Below are 11,742 nucleotides of genomic sequence, written 5' to 3'. Positions count from 1 at the left end.
AAACGAATGAAATCTTCAGAGAAAAACATAAATTTTCGATCATTCAATACACTTCTGAACAGATTCAAAATGTTTCATAAATCTTAGGCTTGTTACTTTATTGAATTTTCGATTGAGTGTAAGTCAAGTAGATAATGCAAATATTATATTATCGATAATGTGCTATGTAATACTATCTCAATATTTTAACTTAGATTAAATGCATTTCTCGTAAAATGTTTTGAACGTAATGCAAATTAGTAAAATTGCTGCGTAAATGTACTTTTTTGAATTGTAATATTCATAATGAGACAGAATTCCAAGCCGACGTAATTTTCTAAAATAAGAAACGTAGAAATCGAGGAAATTAGTTTTTTAGTCTGGTAATCACAAATTGATCGAGAATCCATGACGAAAGATGCGATTTCCACGTTCACAGGTTGCGCGCGATTGTAACAAAGAATCGACACTGTCGTGCCAGCAACCCAATTTTCGGATCTCGACAACAGCAGAAAAACGAAGAGTGCGAAAAGGGATCACTTTCGCGCAGAGGCCAAGCACATCCAATTTTCACCACGAAATAAATGAATTCATGCGTGAATTCACGTCGCGTTCTACTGGATTTAATTTACACCGAATAAAATCGACAGACAATTCATTTTTCCACTCGTAGTTTTCGTATCTATCTTTCTCTCTCTCATTCTCGCACTCATATTCACAATTCTCCACACGCAAGTAATATCGTACGACGTCGATTCATCAGTCATAATCACGGGCACATATTTGAAATATCAGGAACAAATATTCCCGCTCCACGATATGCATACATAGGAGAAGAAATTCCAATATCAAGAGAGTATAAAATCAAAGAGTATAGTGTCTCGAAAATATACAGAGATGGACAATAGAAGATTCGGTGGTACTGAATTTCTTAGGTTTCTTCAATATTTCATTTTTTTAGACAAAAATTAAGTGTAACATACATAAAACATGATTTTTATAAAAAACATCTTTTTAATTGTATTTTTCAAAAAATAAAAATAGCCAAGATTTTTACATTTTTAAGTGCCATTACATTTTATAGTTTTTGTAAATTAGAAAGTATTGGACAAACATCTTTAAAAAATATGTTTATTAATTACAAATTTTCAATTACAAAATTTTTTATTTTAGATAGATAAAGGAGGTTAAAAAGGAGCCAATTTTTGCCAAAGGAGTATAAAAAAAATAAATTTTTGTAGATTTTGACCTCCTGAATATGATTAAGTTATTAAAAGTTCGTAATATTTTGGGGAACACTTTGAAAGTTAAGCAATAATATTAAAATTTTGACAAATATACTACGTTCGTACTCAATTTTGGAAATGTTTTCTAAATACAAACTTTTTAATAATTTTATCACATCCAAGAGGTCAAAATGTACAAAAACTTATTATTCTTTTTATTAGGTGTTGGAATTAATTCGTAGCGTTTTACAAGTGATGGGAAGTACTTTCATTAATGTATTTTTTAATGCTCATGTGAAATAAATAACATTCTTTCATTAAAAAATGCTACGAATTAATTCCAACACCTAATACTTACTTTTTAAGCAGAAATCAGCTCCAATTTTATTTGACATTCTCTTTTTACACTTATAAAAGAAATAAGCTCTTTCAAGATTGGCATAATTTTCATGAGTTTTCCAAGTTTTCTCCGCAAATGCTGCAATTAGTCTTTTCATCGCCTTGTTTTTCTTAATACTTTTTTATGACATTCGCAAACTTTTTTTATCCTCTTTTTATCCCTTACGTTCTCCACAATATTGCCTACCATATAATTCTCCAATACTACCGAATAACGTACGAAAACAACGTATAAAAAACTAACAGCTTTAAAATAAAAAGATTGCAAATTTAAAAACAATAATAAATGATTTTATATTAGAAAATTAGAAAAGATACTCATCTTAACTTAATATGATGATAATAAAATGTGATTGACAAAGTCAATTTTGTACCGGCGTAAATAGTAACTACGCAACAAAATGCACAATAATTCACAGTACTGCTCCTATTTTTAATATAGATCTCGGCTTTCACGTATAGGTAGACTTACCAGAAACTTAATAAATTACCGCGTTAATATTTTAAACAATCCTTGTTCCATATTAACCGCTTCAATATGATTCCGATCTTTCTTTTACAAAAATATATTATCTTACATTTTTTTATATTGCTGAATATACCTATAGAGTTAACAATAGTCGATGTACTTGTAGAAATTAAAAAAAGATTCCCAAATCTTATACAATTATATTAACTATGCATGTATAAAAAATGAAGATTGTCTACATACAAGCTGCTTGAATAATGTCGAAAAAGTATTCATTAATTGCTTTCCCTGTACAATTCCTAATAAAGCTAATTGAAATAAATCTATGACAATATATCGAGATTCAGATGCAACGTTCACTCGAGATAAGAATCCGATTCGAGATCATTTAACTCGCACAGTCAGCACCTTCAGATCGTAATTCGCGATGCAGTACCGTTCGTGGTCGCATCAATGTAATGGAATATCGAGTTGCCTTTCCAATGCAATTCCATTTTCTCGCCGATACGAATTCCTTACTTGGTTTTCACATGTACGAGAACGTGGCATCGGTTTGCATCTGCACGTGTCGCACAACGAACTTCATCCACTTGGACTCGTGTATCGACAAAAGCTGCGTTTTCGAATCGCGGGTAATCTGAGATGCAATGCGATCGAAGCTATAACTTGTACTCGGCTAATTTTTATTACGCGTCATCTTACATTACGCAATGTATCACACCGATCGTACCGATAAAAAAATACATAAATAAACAAACATAAATAAACGATAAAATACGGTGCAAAGTACCAGAATATATACGGAAAAAACGGACAATATATAAAAATTTAGCTAAATATAGGTCTGAAAATAATTTTGTTAAATCAATAATTATATAGGACGCTCAAACTAATTGTTAAAATGTTGTTTTTTGTAGCATTACTCATTATGCTTAAGATTACTCATTATTCTACATAATTATTTTGATAGTTCAACAGAAATATTTTCAAATATTTACACAGCTAAATTTTTAAATACTTCAGTAAAATTATTTTTTTCGTATATAATATTTATTAGATTAAGAATATAGATTATGATTCTGGATATATAGAGAAATTAAAATCTTCATATGTATATATATATATATATATTAGGTGTTGGAATTAATTCGTAGCGTTTTACAAGTGATGGGAAGTACTTTCATTAATGTATTTTTTAATGCTCATGTGAAATAAATAACATTCTTTCATTAAAAAACGCTACGAATTAATTCCAACACCTAATATATATATACATATATATATATGGGGCAATCTTTGTTAAAAAGATCACCAACCCCCCATCCCCTCTGTCCATAATTCAGAGGGGCCTACGGGATTCGTTTTGAGCTTAAATTGTTGCTTGAGATGTCTACTTTTAAAAAAAAAACGTGGTTTTGGAAAATCAAAATGACTCAAGATGGCTGTCAAAATGAAGAAAGTCGAGCAGAAAAAAAGATGGTAAATCTTCAGAAAAATTACACGACGAAAATTATGCATATTTTCTTTGTAGAGAATTTCAAGAGCTTTATTTTTTATTGTCACTTTTTTCTAAAATTAATATTTTCCAAGATATATGCAAAAAAGAAAATTTTTGGCAGTTTTTCCAAAATGGCAACCAAAATATGGTGTCAAATTTTATTATCAGATTCGTTTTCAGCAGCCAAAAATACATGAAAAAATTTGCTCCCATTAATTTTCCAGGTAGTTCTTCTGAAGGTTTACCATCTTTTTTTTCCGCTCGACTTTGTTCATTCTGGCAGCCACTTTAAATACGCCATTTTGATTTTCCAAAAAGATCACTTTTTTTTTAAAAGTAGACATCTCAAGTCCAAAACACATCCCGTAGGCCTTTCTGAATTTTGAACAATGGAAATGGCCTTTTTGACAAAGAATGCCCTTTGATATATATATACATATATATATATATATATATATATATATATATCAAAATAATTATTAGCAAAATCCAGTATATACAAAAATATTATTTTTATATATTTTTCACACAATTCCGAGTATTGATTATTCACTTCTATAACAAAAAAAACCAATTCTCGAGCTCGAGCTTGAGACGATTGTCGAAACGCGTGACAACGGATTGTCGAAGCGATCCGATACGTAAATGACAAGTTTTACTATGTTGAAAAGCGAGCTTTCCTCGAGACACATTTTATCGTAGTTAGTAATTCGAAGCGCATGTCCGATTTATAACAGCTACTACTACTTGTGGCTTGTAGTATTCCCATAGGAATAACTCCTATCACTGGGTGGATGCGCCTCATGCTCGTACATTAACGCGTATTTACGCCCACTCACACCACGATCGCATCATGCCAGTTTGCGGTGTCGAAAACGATTCGTTTCAACCTTTAGCGAATATCTGCTGAAGAATCTTAATCGTGCGGACGTCACTATTCAATTACATCGCAGTCACCATTACTTCTCTAGAAACAAGAGAAACGCTTATGAATATTCTTCATTTGCTCTACAAATGAGAAATTGTAAATACGTTTGCATATTATTCAAAGCTGCATATCTCTGATATTAGAAGCTTACTCATATTAATTAAAATTTGGAATTATACGATGTTATTAAAGGAATATTAAGACTCATTACTTTAGACTCATATTATTTACGATATGTGAGTACTGATATTTATTGTAGAATATATGTTTGACTATACAATGAAATATAAACAAAACAACAAACACATATAATACTAATAATTATATAATACTAATAATTAGCTACACAACCAGAGTGACGAGCTTTACATATGAGACATGCCCCTCCTACTAATAAAATTTTATATGAAAAAGTAATCCACAAACAATTGAAAATACAGATATATCTTTATTTTTATATAAAAAATATCAATCTCAATAATTTTCTTTCCATTAAAATATAGATAATTATTATTATTACATTTACATTATATTATTAGGTGTTGGAATTAATTCGTAGCGTTTTACAAGTGATGGGAAGTACTTTCATTAATGTATTTTTTAATGCTCATGTGAAATAAATAACATTCTTTCATTAAAAACGCTACGAATTAATTCCAACACCTAATATTATTGTATTATTATCATTATATATTAGGTGTTGGAATTAATTCGTAGCGTTTTTAATGAAAGAATGTTATTTATTTCACATGAGCATTAAAAAATACATTAATGAAAGTACTTCCCATCACTTGTAAAACGCTACGAATTAATTCCAACACCTAATATTATTATTATTATATTATTATCATTATTATATTTATTATTATTATTATTACTATTATTTATATTACATATTCTTTTCGCATGCTTTTTTTATTATTATTAACTGTTACTATTAATACTAATCGATTATTAGTATCGATAACTGTCTAAAAATAATGATCGCAGTTTTTCACAAGACGCATTTCCAAAGTCTTTAAATTCTTTCGTAAATTGAATTACAATTCTCATGTTGTTTTGTAGAAAAGAAGAGATAAATTTTGTTAACCCATTTACATAACAAAGCTAAGAAAATCACATTAAAATTTATTCGCTTAATAGTTAGATAAATTAGAATTCTATCAAAACTAATATAATAGAATTCTAATAAAAATAAGTTCTGTAAAACATTTCGTTATTTAATTCTAATAAATATATTTTTCAATATTTTTTATATTTTACTATCTCGATTATTTATTTCAAGTAATGCATTGATAGTCATGTATGCTGTGGCATTCACTAAACTTGTGCGTATGATGAGATGTGCATGTTTGATAAACGACTATGTTAATTTGCAACGTTGTATATTCGATTCGGACCGGAATTGCACAACTCTCTGAATTTGCTTCCTTTGTCATTATTCCAAAGAAAGTTCTAACAAAGATAAGAGAATGTCGCAGCATTTACATTAACAAGGTTCGCTATTTACCAAGCAGTGTAGCATCTACTCAACCATACGCCTTATGAGTTAACGAGCTCGGCTCTCATAAAATATACAACCGCTTCTCGCCTATTCTTATTAACCAAGATACAATATTCGCTCCGTTGTACTTCATTATGTATTTACAAAAAGATATTAACAGCTTACCATAGCTTACGGTAAATTTTTTATAAGTCCTTACGTTTTCATCATCGTTTTCTGAAAATATTTTTTATTTTCTCTTTAATCTCCCAGGTAATTTATATAAGTACTATTTAAAAAAGTAATTTCAGCGGTTTTATAGCAAATCACGAATTTAAATTTCTATTAACTCAATTTTATATTCTATAGTAGACACTTCATTAAATCGTATATATGCACCTATACTAATTTATATTCAAAATATATTTACATCAACTTGTGAATAAAATGTATATGTATTTTCTAAATAATATCTTATTATTATATTGTTATAATTATATTGTTAAACTAATAATTAATATAGAAATAGTAATGTAGATAATTTTATTATAGATAAATATTTTATGATATACATATACTACAATTGCAAACAATTATTAAATATTTATTATCAAATTTGTCATATTTACGTGATTATTCACATTGATTTTAAAAAATATCTTTAGAATAAACGAATCAGTCACCGCATACCACATAACATAAAGCGGTTGTCAGGTTGTGGTTTGCGTGCTCGGAACACGTTTGAGTTGCTACAATGTGCGCGCCGAATACTATTTTTCCTTAATATTCCTTTTCTCCATTTTTTCCGAGAATATAATACAAGAGTTATTTCGTCATTATAGTTATTTTGTTACATGTATCTTTCCTTACATTTACACGAAAAGCATATTGCATGAGAGACAAATTAGTCAGTATAACTTATCTTACATACACTACATCTTATCTTACATCGTACTTGTGAATTCTAGTTAATTCAATTAGATTTAGATCTTTACATTGAGTTCCTTCAAAGCAAATCAATTATCTAAACGCTGAAAGTAAACTTGATTAATTAAAAACTTGACTTTGTATGAATGAAAATGCTATTTGCAAACTGGGAGAAAAACAGTCGACAGCTCGACAATAAATTCCAAATTAGAATTCTATCACTTTGTATTCGTTTTCCTTTTTACGAGCTTGCTGAGAGAAGGCAATTTGAATGCAACTCGTTCTACTTTGGATCAATCACGAGTCTCTTTCTCATTGAAGTTTAAAACAAAGTTATGAACCTTGACCAAAGTACCCTCTATATCGATCAAAGTAACTTCGAAGACAAAACATAACACGGAAGTATTCGTGCAGATTACGTAATTTTCTCAAATGTCAAAGAAAGATATAAGCGCAAAAAGATTAAAAGCATTACACAACGTTGCTGCAAACACGATTATAACGCGCGAAAAGATTAAAGATGTCTTTTAATTTTAGAAAAGTTATTGAATATCGATAAGGAAATTAATCGGCCGTCGTCAATTTTCTCTTATGAATTGAAATCTAATAAGTGAGCGCAGTGCAAACAAAAGAACTAAGAAGAGGTGGAAATCTCAGGACAAGGTGAACTAAGAGATAATTAATGCGAATTTTGTTTCTATCCTTACAAATTTTATAATTAATTTTCATGTCATACTATTGCAGAAGAATAATGCAATCTCAATTAGAAGCCTTTAAAATTATTCAAACAATTATTCTGCAAGAGTAAAAATTCTGAGGAATAAAAAATTCTATTTACCGATCGCGTTATTGTACTTGCTATTAACACAGCTGGGAGAAATTATTAGGATGAAATCGACCGAGTAACAAATATTGCAGGTAATTGTGTTGGTAATTATATAAATTCGAGATAATATATACACAAGAGAGTATAATAATCTAGACGAGTGTGATATATTCTTCCGTCATGCAAAATATTTTTGATTAAATGTTTATATTTTTTGATAATTCCGTGCAATAATAATAAAAGACATGATTTTGAGTATAGAATAAATGTCATTTTATAAAATTATTACAAACTTATAATAAACCAAGGAATGGAAGTAACTCGTTATTTGTAACAAAGTTACAAGTTACTTTTTTCGTAACTTTATTAGTAACTGCGTTACTTTTTTTGTAACTGTAATAGTAACATAGTTACATTTTCTTGGTAACGAATTTTACAATTACTTTTATCGTTACTTTGCACACAATTGGACATGGTTCAATTGAACACAAGTCACTCATAGCGCTTGAGATTAGAAAGCCTCTAGGCATCCGCTGTGCAGATTGGTGGTTATCGATTTTAAAAAACGGAAAAGTAACGAAAAGTAACTTTCTCAAGTAAATGTAACTGTAACGAGTTACTTTTAAAAATCGGTAACGAATAACTGTAACTTGTTACTTTTAAAAAGTAACTTTCTTATTCCCTGTAATAAATTAATATTTCAAATAGCAAAGTGACGTCAAATGACACTGTAATAATATTTTAATAACGATTTTAATGTCATTAAAATGTCAAAGACGTCATTAAAATCTTGAGATTTTTTATTAATTAGACAAAAGAGCAAAAACATAAAACATAAACATTATGTTAACATAAAAATGTATTTTTTAAAGAAAAACAAAAAATGACATGTGAAAATATAATTCTAGAAATGTATTATAAAATGGAATCATTTGTATAGTTTATAATTAATTAATTTTAAATTTAATTATAAAATATATTTGGTAGATTTTTAAAAATATTTTATATCAATCACTCTTAATCGAGTAATCCGACTACTATAGAAAACAAAACGTCAACAACTCTGTCGATACTCACAAATAATATTCATTTGTCCACAAGGTATATTATTAATTTGGTTATTACGTTGTACTAATTAACGTGGCACTAATTAGAGATTATCGTGTACCTAACGATACACAGTTACTAGTTAAGGAACTTGTTTGCTTTAATTATCAATAATAGTTGACGTTATAACAATGCATGCTTCATCTAGAATAAGAAGAAATAACGGTATCTATTTCGTGCCTAATTATAAACTAATTGTAAATGTAAAATATTACCCCATTAACTCTAATAAAATATTAGAATATTTATTTGATTAAATACAAAGAAAATAAAAGTAATACTCTTAAAAGCTATTAAGAACTATTGAAGTATAAGAAAACTTAATTTTATAAACATTTATATTCATATATATGTATAATATAAACGTTAATTTTTATCATAGATATGTAAAAACATATATTATTTGCAATGACAAAAATATATTTTATTGCTATCATTTTAATTCTACTTTATATACGTTACAAAAATTATAAGTAATAGTAAATGAAATTACACATTACATGTGCGTGCTTTATATACGAATGCTTTTTTTCTTTAGATTTTCGTTCTATCATTATATAATTTTTAGGATGTATTTTTTTATATCCGTAGCAGGATACTAATTAGAAGTTCTTATATCATAAATCGAAGAACATTTTTAATCTATGTTGAGAGAATTTTCTATCGACGATTTTATATATTCTCCAAAAAGAGAAACAACTTACATTGCGAAAGGAGCAATAAGTTTTACAAAAACTTAGTCTTATCAAGATCGAGATCGAATGGGCAAAACTCCAACACGAAACGAGCATCGAGAATATTTTACCAGGGTGTAGGTTTCATCGATCGTTTCTCGAATTACTTGTTGCGAGGGCGATTGTGCTACGAGCCACGGACTTCCTCTTTCGCTTCGTTACATCAAAATTGGACGAGTTTCCTCGTTTCATCGGTTCGCTGATTCACTTCTTCCTTCTTAGCTCATTTTTCAATTGACGCAAGACGGCGTAAAAATAAAAAAATGAAATTCTCTCGCTTTCTTTCATCTCTTTTAAAATACGAAAAACTAGAAAAATTTTCTGCATTATATTTGTATTAGATAATACAATACATTTCATGCTATTTTATATTCATTATATATTACCTAAATATTATGTTTTCCTCTTAAAAAAGAAAGATAAAAAAAGCATCAAATAAAGTACGCGTTGAAAGCAAAAAGATATCACATAAAAAAAAACATAATTTTTAAATTCAACATTTTATAATTATTAAATTTATTTTTTGTTAAATGATACTAAAAAATTGTAACTAAGAGTAAAAGATTATGTAACACTATAAAATACAATTCTTTCATTATCTCACGCTCACATTTTGATATGAAAAACATTATACAATAATTTTTGTATAAATTTTTATTGCAATGCGGGGTAGTAGAACTGTAATATAATTAAAATAAATTGAAATATGAAAAAAATAAAAATAAAGTAATCATTCCAGAAGTATACAGAAATTCTTTCAAATAATTATTTTAAAAATATTCGCATAGCCATTTAAGTTTTCTGATTATTTCCAAGTAGCGTGACTATTCACAGACGGTATTTCTGTTCACGACGCGCCATTTTCTCTCTATTAAAGTACTTGAATCAAATGGGCTTGCTCCATGTGGCCGCAATGGGAGGCAATCCTGATCTTGTCTTCCAGAGCGGAAAGTGTCCTGGGAATCGAAGCATGTGTCAGTAAACTGATTTCTTGAGTGCACCCCGAATAAGAAGATTTGATTGTTTACAAAGTCAAAAAAACGTTTTTTTTAAACTTTGTTTAAAAAAGCATAAAATAAAAAGTATGTTTAAAAAAGTTATAATGTACTTTTATAATGTACTTTACAATTATTTCTTCAGTATGCAATAAAGTTCTTGTGCAATACGTCTCTTTCTCTCTCTCTCTCTCTCTCTCTCTCTCTCTCTCTCTCTCTCTCTCTCTCTCTCTCTCTCCCTCTCTCTCTCTCTGTCTCCCTCCCTCTCTCTCTCCCCCCCCCCCCGTCTTTCCTTGTTTCACATAATTATTAATATTCAGTTATATTTAATTTACGAAACAAATTCTCATAAATTTTTACGCATTTTAATTTTTATTTAGATTAATTGCTTATTACATTTTTTAAAAGTATTAATTGTCATAATAATTTCGAATTCGGCAAATGAGAGAACGTCAGAAATCATACTTTAAGATCTCTCGCGCTAATAATATAATTTATATAGTTCAGTACAATTTCATTGTTACTCAATAAGTGAACTACTTGTTCAGTATAAAGCATGATGATCAAGCAAGATCGGGTTTCTCGCGTCGCGGGATATTTGCTTTTGAATCTCTGGCAAAAGGAAATGCGGAATATGCATAGCATGTACAGCATAGATATTGAACTTGCATGGCTATGGTGCTAATTAGTGGCATGCTTGTTATTTGATTTAATGCATTTTACCTCAAAGATATTGCGATATCCACAATAATTAAATTTCAGTAATTCAGCAAATTAAACTCAGCAATTTAAAAACTACAAGACTATACTTGTTCAATAGTTGCTAAATTACTGAAAATATTCTGCTAAAATGATTTAATTTGGCTACTTACAGAGTTCAATTTGTATGTTGATTTCACGATAATTATCGTCATTATAAATTGCAAATTGCTGTCATTTTAGTGATGCTCGCAATTGTTGCTGATGTTGATTGTGTCACGGTGACAGAGTAATTTCGTATTATGGTTTCCGTCTTACCAAACTGAGCAAATAGAGTAGCAATAGTTATATGTACAAAATATATATTTAGGTTACGCTACATCACAGTATCAGGAATTTGCATACGAATGTGTTATTTATACAAGATTTAAGTAGAATAAATATAATCATGCTAATTCCTTCATCAAAACAG

The 11,742-nt window shown here is 28.8% G+C and overlaps 1 protein-coding gene across 8 annotated transcripts in view; it reads left to right on the top strand.

The window, feature by feature from the left end:
* Nucleotides 1–11,742, top strand: part of LOC105143230 (metabotropic glutamate receptor B) — a 146,585-nt gene that overhangs the window by 91,958 nt on the left and 42,885 nt on the right. The gene's annotated exons all lie outside the window — the stretch shown is intronic.

This window comes from Acromyrmex echinatior, chromosome 5 (assembly GCF_024713525.1).
Source record: "Acromyrmex echinatior isolate Ae372 chromosome 5, ASM2471352v2, whole genome shotgun sequence".
Taxonomy (NCBI): Eukaryota; Metazoa; Arthropoda; class Insecta; order Hymenoptera; family Formicidae; genus Acromyrmex; species Acromyrmex echinatior.
The sequence above is the reverse complement of the archived record's forward strand: the minus strand, read 5'-3'. Positions and strand labels throughout refer to the sequence as shown.